At 42.3% G+C, this 14,741-nt stretch overlaps 1 protein-coding gene across 3 annotated transcripts in view; it reads left to right on the forward strand.

The window, feature by feature from the left end:
* Nucleotides 1-763: 763 nt before the first annotated feature.
* The window catches only part of BACH1 (BTB domain and CNC homolog 1), a 50,319-nt gene continuing 36,341 nt past the window's right edge, over nt 764-14,741 (forward strand). Inside the window, exons 1-2 of one of the 3 annotated variants that reach the window (XM_032779714.2) lie at nt 796-948; nt 5,718-5,775. The gene's annotated coding sequence lies outside the window, so the exon portion shown is untranslated. Of the gene's footprint in view, nt 949-4,245; nt 4,367-5,717; nt 5,776-14,741 lie in introns of those variants that run through there. The other 2 variants (XM_075073363.1, XM_032779713.2) reach the window with 2 other exon arrangements.

The raw sequence follows: 14,741 nt of genomic DNA on the forward strand, positions 1-14,741 counted from the left end.
CAAGGAGTGTCTAGATTTACTTGTTCCTGCCTCCGTGTAGGGGGCTGGAGTTGGGGACCTCTCAAAATCACTTCCAGCCCTTCATTTCTACACAATTTTATTTCCTCAAACATATTGAAAGGCTTGGGGGGGCTTTTGTCTGTTCCAACGTGGAACGAAACCAAATTTCAAAAGTTGCCATGCTGTCGAATTGTTGCCCTCCACTTGGTGCCACCTTGCCTCCTCTGAGGTACAGCAATCCTGGAATAAACCAGCCCACAAAACTGGCCAACTGGCAACGTGTATTGAAAACCTTTACAGGTTTCCCAGAACAGTTTCCTCAGAAAAAAAGCACAAGCCTGGAACAACCAGGGCAGGTGGCACTGCCAATCCCACGCTGTTGGGGGGGGGGGGGTCCACGCATGCGTAAGCAGGGCGCTGTGCCGGCTCTCCAGGGTGATGGGCACAGCAGGCCGTGAGGCCGTGGCTATAGAAGAGTGGCGCTGGGCGCTGGGCGCTGGGCTCTGGGTTTAACTCTCCCCCAAGACAGCACCCGCCCCTCCGCCAGGGCACTCTGTTCCCCCACCATGCCCCGAGCCCGGGGGGCGGGAAGCAGAACGTTCCAAAGCCCAACGGCCACGCTCGCGCCTCCCAGGGGCCATTGCCCAACCCCCCGGAGCCCAAGGAAGGCGAGGCAATTGTTCCACACGCGCACGCGCGGTGCAGTCGACGTAGGCGTCACAGCGTCAAGCGGGACCACTGTGTCCAATCAGCGGGCGGCGAGTGGGGTGGGAGGTGGAGGTGGAGGAGGAAGGCTGGGTAATGTTGTTGCGAGTCACCTGATTCTTATCGCCGCGGGTTGGGGTAGCCGAGCCAGGGACGGGAGTGGGGAGGAAGCGCCTGCCCGGCTGGCCGAGGGTGACGGTGCTCGCGGGACCGGCGGCGATAGACGAGCAGGGGGGTGCTGGGGTGAGCCAGCTGCGGCGCGCGGGGGTGGCAGCGGAGGGGGTTGGTGCTGCTGGGCTCGCGCAGGGGCAGTGAGCGTCGGTGTCCCGCGCGGCGGCGGGGGTGGGGGGATTGCCCGTGCTTGTCCCGGGTACCGGCCACTCGCGGGGGGGGTTCCCCGTGCGCGCAGGCGCGGGAGACGGGAGCGCGCGCTGTCGCTAGGGGACCGCAGGTCACGCCATTCTGCGCAGCGCTTTGAGATCCGCTGGGGGCGGCCCCAGGCTGGTTCTCCTGCTGGGGGGACTGCGGGGTGCCCCGTCCGTGCGCCGCGGCTGGAGGGGAGCTCGGTGGGGAGAGCAGAGGCGGGAGGGACTGTGTTTTCCTCTGGTACCCGGGCAGAGATACGGCCAATGCGCCAGGACAGCTGCCCCAGCGCTGGCCTGCTGGGCCCGCGACTGCCCGGAGCGAGCAGGGGTTGTCCCGGACAGTTAAGCTGGGGGAAGCCGTGCGGGGCCGAGCGGCTGAGATGTTGCTTGTTAGCTCGGCGAGATGAGCAGCTCTGTGCAGCCGTCGGGGCCCGTGTGGGGAAAGGTAAATAGAAGCTGCCCCCTCTCCCCGCCCGCGTGGCTTTGTGTCTTCAGGTTTTTCCACTGAACTCTGGCAGATAACAGCAGCTGGCTTCGGCGCAGTCAGCACGCCGCTTGCTCTCTTGCAGAATCTGGCATCTGATTATTCATCTTTTCCCTTCTGCATGTGCACATGCCTGTGTGCTCCAGGCACATTAGGCGCGCCCGAACACTAGAAAATCTCTCTCCTCTTTAAAACAAAGGAGCCCCTCAGTGTTAATAATTTGAGATTAACTGTTTGGTTTTGATGATAAAATATCTTCTACAAATCCTAAATCTGAATATTACAGTATCTGTCATCAGTTGTAGTAGCCCAGGAGGATTCATTTTAGACTTTGCTGGGGAGATGTACATTTTATTTATACTGTGAAATGCCTAGCATGTGAAGGACAATGTAAAATAAAATTGAAAATGAGAATTATGGGGGAATCACCACCAATTTCACTGCTAAATTAGCATTTAGAGGACATGTATTGGCATTTTTGGCACCATGATATTGTAGTAATTTCAAATTCATACAGCACTGCAGCTTTCTAAGTGCTAGAGTCTGTCATTTTTTTCTTCTGTTTTGATCAATTATGAGCAATTATACAATTCCAAAACATATCAAAGATGAAAGAGAAAAAAGTTTGACATAAGCATTTGAGATATGTGGATGAAAAGTAAGAGCATGGTGGTAGTGAAAGTTAGTCCATGCCAGGGGACAACCCCAAGTTATGCTTACACAACTCTCACAAAGAAAAACCCACTGAAGGCACAGGTCTCAGAGCCCAGGCTCCAGCCCCAGAAGGAACACCACACTGTTATTTTTAGCCCTGCAAGGTGAGCCCCAGCAGCTGGAGTCAATTGACCCAGGCACTGCAACTCAGCACAATGGATTTCTTTGCTGCGTATTCATACCCTAAGAGTGATTATGCTCCCCTGAACTCTGAAGTAATGCTGTAGTTGTCTGTTCAAAATCATTGCCATAGTCAAAAACAAACATAGGTTTGAAATTCCCATAGCACACTAAATTCAATATAAATTTTCATGCTTTTGTGGATTTGTCAATCTTAATATTGTTTTAAACTGTGTATGTTTAAATGTCTAGGCTCCAATCCTGTAAATGATTGTGTATGTGAGTAATTTTACTGAATTAATTTGGACTATTCATGTGTACGAGTGTTTGCAAGCTTGGGGACCTAGTTAATACATTGGTTGATGCTAAACATTTCAAGCACTTCATAATGGGGGAATATTTTAGGCTGTTAATTTGGTTTTAGTATAAAGTATCAGAAATTGCTTGTGGCTATTGGGGTCAGCATGTGTTAGATTGTTGCCCTTATCATTTGCTGCTGTTGGAATCACCCAGTGTAAAAACTGTCCTTATATTTTGTTGCCCAGTCTAACATGACACCACCATTGTGGGTGTGAAAGGGGTGTTTTCATACATGAGTGATAGGATCGAGTCTCAAGTAATCTTATTCCAAAATTAATGACATTATAATAGGCAGAATTCTTCTTTCCTGTTACGTAAATTCAGGAAATTTATGTTCACATGAGTCCCACACACACTTTTTGGTATATCCTGCACCAGTTTTTCCCAATGCATGGGGCATGCTAGCTAGGCATATGTGTGGAAAGGCCTCTTAGTTGTTTTCCAGAATTTCAGTTTTACTGGTTGGTTTTTTTTAATCTGTAGCTGTTGTGATTGTGGAAAGAATCTTTTTGAGCCTGTATTTGCTGTAGAGTTACTGCAGGTCTTGGCCACACATGATTACCCTTAACTCAGCTGCTGTGGTGCTTTTAGCTTGAGTTGATTGGTTGAGGAGGGGAGAATAGGCTAAAACTTGAATGATGGCAACTCGTCAGCTGTTAGTTTGCATCCACCCTACAGAGTGTGTTAACACCACTGAAGTGCTGCTAGTCCTCCAGTGTGTTCCTCATCTCCCACCCTGTGCGCAGAAAATACCAGCAAGAAAGAATTCTTAGAGTGGCTCAATTTACTACAGCACTAAGAACCATGGGATGTGCCCCCAGAAATCTAGTTTCACACACAAATGAGTGCACTGCCAGTGTGGATACAACTCTAATATTGTTTTACATTGTGGCCACTCTCACTCCATTTAGGCTAAGGCCTCATCTTCACTAGGGAAAGTCTTGTTCTGAACTCGCATTAGGTAACACACAGTAGTTTTTAGTTTTCATGTGAGTTAGCAGGTCTAGGTTCCAATGGGAGAACCTAGCGTTTACTTCAACCAGCTAACTTGTGTGATTACTACAAATTGCTTAGCTTTCACTGGGATTTTACCTTGTGTTAGTTACTGCATGTTAGCTGACATGAGTTAACAATATCCCTTTTCCTACCCCTTTTGCTACGGAATACACACCCAACTTGCCACGAGTAACTTGAGCATAGATAATTAAAGTTATCTCTGCTATGAAGACATAGCCTAGCTTCTTGTAGGGTATCATGTGGCCTGCTAACGTCTTCAGATGTTAGTCTGCATCTTGTTGTGCGTTGAGGTCTTTTCAGTCATGTTAAGACAACACAATTGAAAATCAGACCTGTTTTCCTTTTCCATTGGGTCATTTCTTTATGAGCAGATCATATCATATCAGATGGTATATCAATTGATGTGTATATACCTGTGGTAGGTACATAGGTTACAATAGCTGAGAGCTTTTCAAATATAAATGACTCTTTTCTTCACAGGCCTCATATGAGGTAGGAAAGTTTAATCCATATTTTCTATGCCAAGACTGAGGTACAGAGAGACTGGCTTGCCTGAGGTCGCACATGGAGTCTGGGTGACTAAGCTGCAAATTGAAGCTAGGTCTCCTGAGTAGCTGTCCTGTGCCTAACCACAAGACTATCTTCCCTTCCCTGTGTCCTGCACATTGTAGTCAAATTTATTTATGCCTCTGTCCTCACTGAGGTGAAATCTTTAAAATTTTTACTTTTACATTTTTTTTTCAGTCTACTCTCTGAAAACTTATTTCAGTTTTGTAAATGTTTATTTGAAAAGCTTTTTCAATTGAATATAAAAGTGGGCAGGGTTGGATTTTTAGATCAAGTATTTCAAAATTGTTTCTCAAATGTAACTGCTTCTGTTAAATCCTTCATTATGACTCTTGGCTCTTTCTCAGATTAGTAATTAATGTATAAGAATTCTGCACTGTTAGTTCCCTGTTTTATTATACATGTTTGTACACCTGTGTATGTATTCAAACAGTTTCCCCAGTACTAATCAACTAACAAAATCCTTAGGGCTCTGTTTAAAGCCATTGCATGTCATTTTCCATACTTAAACAATGTTAAAGAATTAAGAAATGAAATGAAACGATTTAAATCTAAAATATATGAAACAATTCACACTTTTTGGAGGGAACGAGTTTGCATAGCTTCTAAGTCTTGAGGGTAAAGGTGAAGGATTTTACCTTTTAAATAAAGCCAAGAGCTGACAGTAAACTGTTAAATAGTGAACCTGAAAACTTATATAAAAATTTAAGAATATTTTTTTCTCTAACCCTGGAAGTGTTCATAAATGTGACTGTTTATTCTGGAACTTGTCTCAATGTGAGGCACTTCTTTGTGAGTATAAAGTAATGGTGTTTGAAGGTGGGCAGAAGTTTAGAAGATGCAACCTTGTGACCATGTGATCTGCTTCATGGATTTCACATAAGTCATGTTACAACAATTTCACTCTTACCCTAAATTGACTTATTGTGGTCCATCCCAATCCTCTTTTAGAAAGTCAGACTGTTACAGTGCTTTTAGGTTTTTCTTGAAATGTGAGCTATGCCCATGATAGGTGTCTCTATAATTGCACTGTTTTTCACAAGAATTTCTTTTGAATGCTATCAGGGTAAGAATTTGTGGGGGATGGAAGATAGGAGTGGGGACTTCTAAATCCCATGCCCAACCTTAAAATGTTTAAAATTAAAACTACTACCCAGAAAAACATAATAAAGCTATTACTGGCCCTGACCCAAACAGTTAATGTTGGGTAACAAGTGAGTCAAACATGCTCTAAGATAAGGAGAAATTAGGTTTAGTAATGGAAACATTTTCTAGCTTTAGAATATTCTACTTTGGGGAAATAATGTGCGAACTGCATTATTCATTGTTGAAAACTTGCCTGATTTTAGTGGGGGTTTTTTTTGTGTGTTTTTTTTCCCTTAAAGTTTCAGCTTCCAGAGTCTTATCACTGCATGGGAATCGTGGCTTTCATTTTTTGAAAAGGTAAACTGTTAGCTCACATAACTTCTAAGAAAACCTGGACATGGTGAATCCTAAAAACTTTAAAAAACCAAAACAGAAGGCAAATTGAAACAATTCCAAGTCTATTTTCAGAATCCCATGGATTTTAAGACAAAAAAATGATTTTGCTGGCCCCCGACTACTTAATTTCTATTCAGCGGAGCTCTAAATAATACTGTGATGATAATCCTGGGTCGGCATAGAGACATACTAGATGACCTAATAAGCTCTTACAGAAATTACGTAAATTATATAATTAATTAATTGAAGTACAATGTTAGTATTGTGCCAGATGCTTTGACTAGTGACTCAAAGAATACAATTTTGTTCTTATTTTATGGATGAGGTAACTGCTTCTTTTGTTTTATGTTGGGGGAAAAAAAGCAAATTAATACTATCTTAGTTTTGTTCTTTAAAAATCATCCTGGTTCCTTTAAAAATGTTTTCAGAGTACAGATGAACAAAAACAGAATGCTTGTTCATGCCTTGTCAGCATAACATCGTGAATCAGCAACTCTTAACTACTGCAAGCATCCATCTGAAACATAACTCTGTATCCATAAAAGGAGAGTGAGTTGGGGGAAAGGGCATAGATATAAAACTGTTACTTAAAATCTATTGCTATCTTCTTATTGAACTGCCAAGTAGCCACATTGGTTCTCTTAATTGTAGTAAATAGCTTAGTTCTTTTCATCTGTAGATTTCAAAGCTTTTTTCTTAAAGAAAGAGAAGTATAAGTATCATCCCTATTTTGCAGATGAGGAAATGGAGGTAGGTATAGTGACTTTCTTAAGGTTGAATAGCAGCTCAATGTCCGAGTCAAGAATGGAACCCGGATTTCTTGTCTCCGGATCTATTGCCCTATCTGATTATGACATTATCTTTTAACTGTGTAAGAACTTAAAACTTTGTCAAGGTGCAAACATTAGTTACATGCAGAGTGATGCAGGCCACCTTTGTCTGTATTAGCAGCTACTAATGGCTACAAGTCCCACACTCTGTCTATTCAAGTGATGAATGACAGCCTTACTGTCTTTGTGGCACAGTGGACAAATGAAACTGCTTCAAGAGCTCTAAATCAGATCATATTGCAGTTACTAGAATCATTCTATCTTAGTTATGCAGTTCGTGCAGAGTTCCTGAAGAGGTTAACTGCACATAAGCGTTCAGAAGGTGTGACTTATCCTGCTTATCACAAAGGATTAGTATCCCAAATGTGGTACTAATTAAAATGGATAATTGTAATCATGTTCTACACAGATTGTGAAGAAACAGAGTCATGCTTGCTGTGTTGGAAAGTTCTGCAGGTGAGCGCGTGGGGATTGTTTTGAGGGGGAAATGTCTGGTGGCCCCAGATTTAGAGGTAAAGGAAAGCATGCTCACAGAGTTAGCTGACTGGTGGAAAACACATCTGTAACTAATTCCTGAATCTGAGAATGGTGGTTCAGATCTTTCTCCATTTGGGGACCTCAGAAGTGTATTTGTTTACCATCTGGTTAAACAAGAAGCTGCTCTTGGTGCCAAGAAAACATTCTTCTGGCAAGTTGAGCATTCTCCATACATTGGTGAAAGAAGCTTGCACGTGCTTTCCCAGCTAGTTCCTATGAAGATAGCAAGTGTCCTGATTAGAGCTGAGAAAGTTGATGAAATGTATACAGCTATCATACTAATCCTATACTAGTAAAGACAAATGTGGTCTGTTGGATTGGTATTAGCTAAGGCCTCAGACTACTTGGCAACCTAGACCTAAATTCTATGGCAAGATTCCAGTGTTTTGAAACACTGGTGCTGTACATGGGAAATTCTGCAGCTGCTTCATTTACACTATAAAAAGTAGGTTTTTAATATTTAAGTGAAATAACATAACCAATAGAGTGTCTCATGTCTATTATGGTAGTATATGAAATTGATCTTATGATTTCTCCATACTTCCGGTGTTTGGTGTGTTAAAGCTTTTTGTATGGACAACACAAATGGAGAAGCTGGAGGTGCTGACAGTTGAGTAGAGAGCAGTTTGGAGGTGTGGGAGGCAGTTAAGGATTGTGGGGTAAGCACACTTGTTGGATGTTTTTATTAAAATGACCAACAGTGAAATAGTGAACAGTGGTGACATTTAAACTGTCTTTTTTAGGTTTAAAGCTTACATCATTGAGATACATGTATCATTCATACCTCCTGCCTATTGTGTTTCAGATTGCCTGTAGACTCTAGTATTGCACCAGTTTGTACAGGCTAACACTTTCAGGGTTTTCTCTGCTGCCATAAGGGCTAGAAAGTTCTTTCTGAGGCACAACTCTTTACTGAGAAATGGATCTAATAGTAAGTTCAGCTGTCACAGAGTATGCAAGGCTCAGGTTCTTTTGTTTTTAAAAAGATGATCAGAATGAGTCTGGTCATATCACTATGATGCCACCTTTTCTATTCTAATCCAGTATATTTCTCTGACTCATGAGAAAACTGAATCATGGCATCTCAAGTTCTGAGTTCTTGGGATGATCTGCTAGGAAGACTTGATGCAGAAGGAGTTTTTTGCTATGAAAAGACTGACAAACTAAAATACCTCATACACAATACTGCTGAACTCTTGTATTTGTTTGAGGCTTGCTTTGAGACTAACTTGCTTTATACTCATTTAGTAGTTATCTTGCACTGTAATGTATATGGTAATATAGTTTCTCTACACCTTCTTGGTGGGGCTGGGTGGGGAGGAGTGGCTGGATTAAGCTATATCTGCAAAAATGCACTTTTGCTGGTGCATTGTGCATATTAGGAGCTATATTGGCAAAGCACTTCTAATGTAGACTTGGCCTAGGACTCCAGTGATTATTTTTTTTATTATTTTTTTTTTTTTACAAGAATTGTGAGTACCTGTAACTTTTGCTGTCTGTTACCACTAACCTATTCCGATCTTAAAATGTAACTTTGTTTAAAGCATTCCAATGTAATACAGTTATTACAATACAGATGTGTAAAACTTTAAACCGATGAATTATTTGTTTTAATAAGAATAATACCAGAAACACACAATTCTTCTATAGATCTGATAGGCTTTTTCTGCCTTGAAAAGTGACTTGAGGTGGCTGTTGCTGTTGGGTTGTGTTTTTTTTAAACCCATTTTCTTACTCAGATCTTTCCATTGTGTGTTTTTGGCAATATCTGTTTACTTTAGAGAGAAATTATTTTGTGTTCCTTTTAACTTATGTTAGCAGTGCAGTGCCAACACTGTTAAAATAGCGTGCATTCTTGTGTATCTTTATAGAGATGTTTACTGAGTTCAGGTTACACATGTAGAGATCCACTGAAGGTGTTGGGATTGCACAGATGTCACAGATATAATTTGCTGTGCAGAATCTTTATAGTGGTGGTGATGAACAAGAAACAGACAACCAAGCTGGACTTTGAGAACGCAGGATAAGCTTGCAAGGCTGGTGGTTTAAGATGGAAAACTATTTTTACTTGTAAGCTAAGTATTTTGATCTGGAAATCCATGAAAGAAAACGTGGAGCTTAGATTTACATTTTGTCAACTTTTCAGAGTAGAATTGCACTTAAAGGAACCAAAAATATCACTTGTAGTGTAGTATCAAAATATGCTGGAGAGGTGAAATAAAAGTATGTACACAGAACCATATTTCCCAAAAGAACATACCACACTAAAATTATGTAAAATTTCTGGGCTAAGGGCCTTGACACTGTTATAGCACTGAAGACAGTGTTTCATTTTATAACTGAGACATGATGGAAATTTCATATTTAGTAGCAAGTTCTCACACAGCATCTGTTTCTTTCTATTTTTATTTGGGTGGAGGGGAAGGGCCTGTTTATCTCATAGGGAAATTTTTTTGCAGACCTAACTGTAACAGTATTGCAAGGGAATAGCTTGCATACTCTTTCTTCTTATCTGGTGCATTTGGCCACTTAGCCAATTAAAATAATTTATACCAGATTATGTGTTAGCTTATAAGAGAACCTCATATTACTGTAAAATTATCAGCTTCCTAATTTCTAGTGTTTATTACTCAGGTATTTAGTTTTAAAATAAGCTTCTAGCTTTTTATCATTTGAAGGGATATTGTGATTTAGACTTTAAAAGTTCACTTTTGAAATAATGAAATAAACTGTCGGCACTGTCCATTCTATTTGGCTACTGTTCATGCTTTGCTTGCTCATTTATGGATTGTTGGGGGGGACATGTCTAAGACTGTCACTAAGCAGAAAAACTTAATAGCCCCATATACTTCTCTTAAAAGACAGATACACCATAAACATCAAAATTTAAAAAAACTTTGCTTTTTTTCCCCTAAAGTAGACTAATGCCTGCTGACTCATTACCTTTTAAAAGTCTACTGTGGAGCTGTTCACGCTCCCCAGATGATCCCTTTTCAAGGAAGGGCAATTCTTAAATATCCTTGGATACTAAAACAAAATATTATCCTAACATCGCTTCTGAAAACTGCCGTCTTTGGATCCAGCAAAGGGATTGGCAACCTTTCAGAAGTGGTGTGCCGAGTCTTCATTTATTCACTCTAATTTAAGGTTTTGTGTGCCGGTAACACATTTTAACGTTTTTAGAAGGGCTCTCTCTAAGTCTGTATATTTTATATAGCTAAACTAGTGTTGTATTGTAAAATAAACAAGGATTTCAAAATGTTTAAGAAGCTTCATTTAAAGTTAAATTAAAATGTTGACCTTATGCCACCGGCCTGCTCATCTCACTGCTGGTCTGGGGTTCTGTTCTGCTAGGCCAGCAGCAGGTGCAGCCCAGACCCCGGCTGGCCAGGGTCTGGTAGCCAGAACCCCAGACTGGCAGCAGGCTGTGCGGGGCTGGTAGTTGGGATCTCAGCCGGCAGTGTGCTGAGCTGCTCAGCCCACTGCTGCTCAGGGTTTCTATCTGCCGGCTCCTGCCAGCCGGGATCCTGGCTGCCGGATCCGCTCAGCCCACTTCTGGGTCCCGGCCCTGCCCACGTACAGTGGGTACCTACCTTCTCACTGGTTCTGGCCCATTCTCTTCCTCTGTCTGCACTGAGCTGAGAGTGGGAGTGCACTGAGCACAGGGCTGGGGGTGAAGGGTCTGGCCAGGAGTTAGAAAGAGGGAGGCGGCTCGGGGGTTGGAGCAGGAGGTTTGGGTGTGGGGCACTTACCTGGGCAGCTCTCATTTGATATGAGGAGTGCAGGTGGGAATGTGGGGGTGGGGGTGCGGGTGCAGGAGCTCCTGTTTGGTGCTCAGGGTGGGGATGTGGGAGGGGTGCAAGAGTCAGGGCAGAGGGGGGGCTGGGTATGTGGTGGGGTACCAGAGTCAGGGCTGGGGTCATGGTGGGAGGCGTGAAACAGTCAAGCAGAGGGCTGGGTGTGTATGAGAGAGGTACAGAGCTCAGGGCAGGGGCCTGGAGGGTATGCGGGGCTCAGGGCAGAGGGCTGGGTGACTGCCCCCTCTCAGAACCTTCAACCTCTCCCCCCTCCTGGGACCCCTGCCCCTAACTGCCCCCAGGACCCCACCCCTATCTAAGCCTCCCTGCTCCTTGTTCCCTGACTGCCTCCCTAGGACCCCACCCCCTGCCTGTTCCCTGACTGCCCCGACCCTTATCCACCCCGCCATCCCCCAGACAGACCTCCAGGACTCCTATGCCTATCCAACCGCTCCCTGCCCCCTGACAGGACCCCCAGAACTCTCGACCCATACAACTCCCCCTGCTCCCTGACTGCCCTGACCCCTATTCACCCCCTGACAGATCCCTGGACTCCCATTCCCATCCAACCCCTCCCTGCTCCCTGACTGCCCCCTCCAGAGACCCCCCCCCCTCCCCATCCACCCTGCCCAGGATCCCACCCTGCTCTCTGTCCCTTGACTGCCCCCTCCCTTATCCAACCCCTCCAGCGCCGTACCCCTTACCATGAACCACCAAGCAGAGTGCGCAGCCCCAGCCCCCAGAGTGCTGCGCGCGCAGCGGCAGGGCTCCAGGGGAGGGGGGCTGGCAGGGGCGGGGCTGGCGGCTTGCTGCGCTTAGCTGGGCACTCCAGCCTGGGAGCGTGGACCCCACGGCTTGCTGCACGGGGAGAGTGGGGCCATTTGCCCACCCTGTGCGCACACCATGCTTCTGCTCCCTGCCCCCGTGAGGGGAGTGGAGGGCAGAGGAGAGCAGGCTGGGCTGGGCAAGATTTTTAACAACACACTGGAGTCCTAGCAGCCAGCACCATGCCATTAAAAATCGGCTCGCGTGCAATTTTTGGCACACGTGCCATAGGTTGCGGACCCCTGGTCTAGTATATGTCAGAGAATATGGTGGATTTGCAGATGCATGTACAAACACAAGGACATGGTAGTACAGCTGTATGGTCACTAATAATGTGTTTGAGCTCCAACATAAGAGAAGAATGGATGATTTATTAGACAAATATTTAAAGCCTGTGCTGGGGGAAGCACCCTAATTTCTCAGCTGAAAAACCACAATAAGATAGCAATCATTTTGCTCTTTGTCTTTAGCTCTCGAAACTGCTTTATCTGTATATTTTGTTTACTCTTTTTCCTGTTTTGACATAGTTATTTTCCATGAGCATTTGTGGTTCTGTGCTTTCTTTTCCTTTTGTTTTCTTATATGCCATTGTTTAGACTTAACAAGGAGGAAGCATTTCACTAACTAGAGCAATTTTAAAAGAAAAGAAACTGTCCGTTCTTGAAAACTTTGAAATTCCGGGTACAGTTTCCTGTATTTTATGCATCTAAAACATTTCAAAATCTGGGTTTCATGCTTAAAAATAATTTAAAAAATGGAAATAAGAACTTACTTTATTTTGAGTTCTTTTAAGGAGTAGCTTGTCAGTGACAAATTAAAAAATCAGTTAGATTGAAAGTGCTGATTTAAAACTTTGATTTGAACGCACCTGAATTGTTTACACAAACTAACATGAACTGAAGGGACCAAACTTAAACACTGTGATAGAAGCAGTGCTGGCAGCTCACTGCTGACTTTAAACATAAAAGTGGGGAGAGGTTTGAAATCATCTTGTATGCATTTTGGTCATAGGGTGGAGACTATCCTTATCTGCATATGCGTAACGGTCTTTTTTGTCCTCTCTAGTATGAAGGAGGGAATATTTTAACTGGACTAGATAGATCTTGGAATGGATTCATATTGAGAGAAACCTTGGTTGAGATTTCTGATGTATATATTGTCTCAATCTTGGTTACATTTGAAGCAGGCAGAGTGAGTGCATTTGGATTTCATTTGGGAGGGTGGAAAAAGCAATTTAAAAAACTGCTTTATAATTTAATGCTGTTTGTACCTACTTCACCATCCTCTCTAGACACAACTAGTTTTGTGTGAGCTTTCACCTAGCAATCAAATCTTAACTATTTTCAGTTTTGCGTTTCACTTTTTTTTAGCTTGCTGTCGTATTCTTAGTTCCTTGCTGTGCCCTTGAGACCTTTGGGTACTGTATACAAGCTCACCCACCATTTGTCTCTGCGCTATAATATGTAGGATCAGTGGGATGAGTTAGGAACATAGAAGCATGGAATTTTAATTTACTTGCTTTATTTGAGTTTTACACTTAATGGTGTATACATTTTTGTATGGCATGACTCCTCAGGTAGGATGGAATTTAATGATTAACTTAAATTACATTACAATAATTAAATTATATATTTCTAAGCCCCTTGATTTTCAGTTTAAACCAGTTTTTACTGAAATTCCTGGATTTTACAAAAAGTATTCATTTTTTTCCAATTTTTCCCTTACATTTGTATCATTCAAATATATAAAAAATAACTTGTTTTATTAGGAAAATACAATATATTACATGAGATAATATGTATTATGATAATACTTTAATCTGTGTGTATATGCAAAGCTGTCTGTTGAAGTAAGGCTATATATTAGTCTAGAAGATACACGCAGTAAACAAACAGGTACGCACACAAGCACCAAAGTGCGTGTGCATCTGAATGTACTGATGAATCTCACACCAACCATGTACTCATTTCAAGCTGGTAGCAGATGCTGTTTAAAGATTTGACACACACAAATGGAAAGAAAACAAAAATCTGTATCAGAATGTTTCAGAACACAAGAAAGTATTTGAAAGTTTTAAAGAAACAAAACAGGAGACAAGGATGAAGTTGAGGGTGTGCACTGCAAGTGGCGTGGCCCAATTATTAAATGTAAATATTTATAGGCTAATAGTTCTAAATCTATAACAGTAAGCTGTTTGTTCAAATAAAATTTTATTTGGGGATTAGAGATGTATTGTTTTCTTAAACTCAGAGGTGGCCTTGTGTTTTGAGTTCTGTTTTAGTTCTGCAGCAAGCCACACTGATGAACGGAATTCAAAGCATTAATCTACTTAATACTTCCTCACCTGTATTTCCGTCCACCAAAATAAACCTCAGTATTTACCCAGAAAAATTAATAGGGTTTTGCACTTATTTTCACCTGTTTTTTTTGCTGTGGTAATAAACACTGGTAAATTACTGGGGGGGGGGGGGGAGACGGACTGGAAAGAAGAGGCCCTATGTATTTCATAATTCCTATGTAAACTGTTGCAAAGAATTAGTAGTTAACTTGTTTTGGTTATCTGAAATAATGTGTATGTTGTTTTTTAAAATCTAAAAGGATGTTAGTTTGAGGTCTTTCTCACATTTAAAAAAAAAAAAAGACTGCTCAGGCTTTACAGCCATGGCATGAGCTATATTCATGGAAAACCTGACGTGAAAAACTTCTTACCTTTTAATTTTTTGGTTTTTTTGCAGTTCTTGCTATTTTTCACAATTGATGTATAGTAGAACCTCAGGAACACCTCCGGAATTTAAGTTTGTTAATAACTCTGAACAAAACATTGTGGTTCTTTCAAAAGTCTGCAACTGAACACTGGTTTAATACAACTTTGAAACTTTACTATGCAGAAGAAAAATGCATAACAATCTCAATATAAATGAAACAAACACAGAAACAA

This window comes from Chelonoidis abingdonii, chromosome 1, assembly GCF_003597395.2.
Source record: "Chelonoidis abingdonii isolate Lonesome George chromosome 1, CheloAbing_2.0, whole genome shotgun sequence".
Lineage (NCBI taxonomy): Eukaryota > Metazoa > Chordata > Testudines > Testudinidae > Chelonoidis > Chelonoidis abingdonii.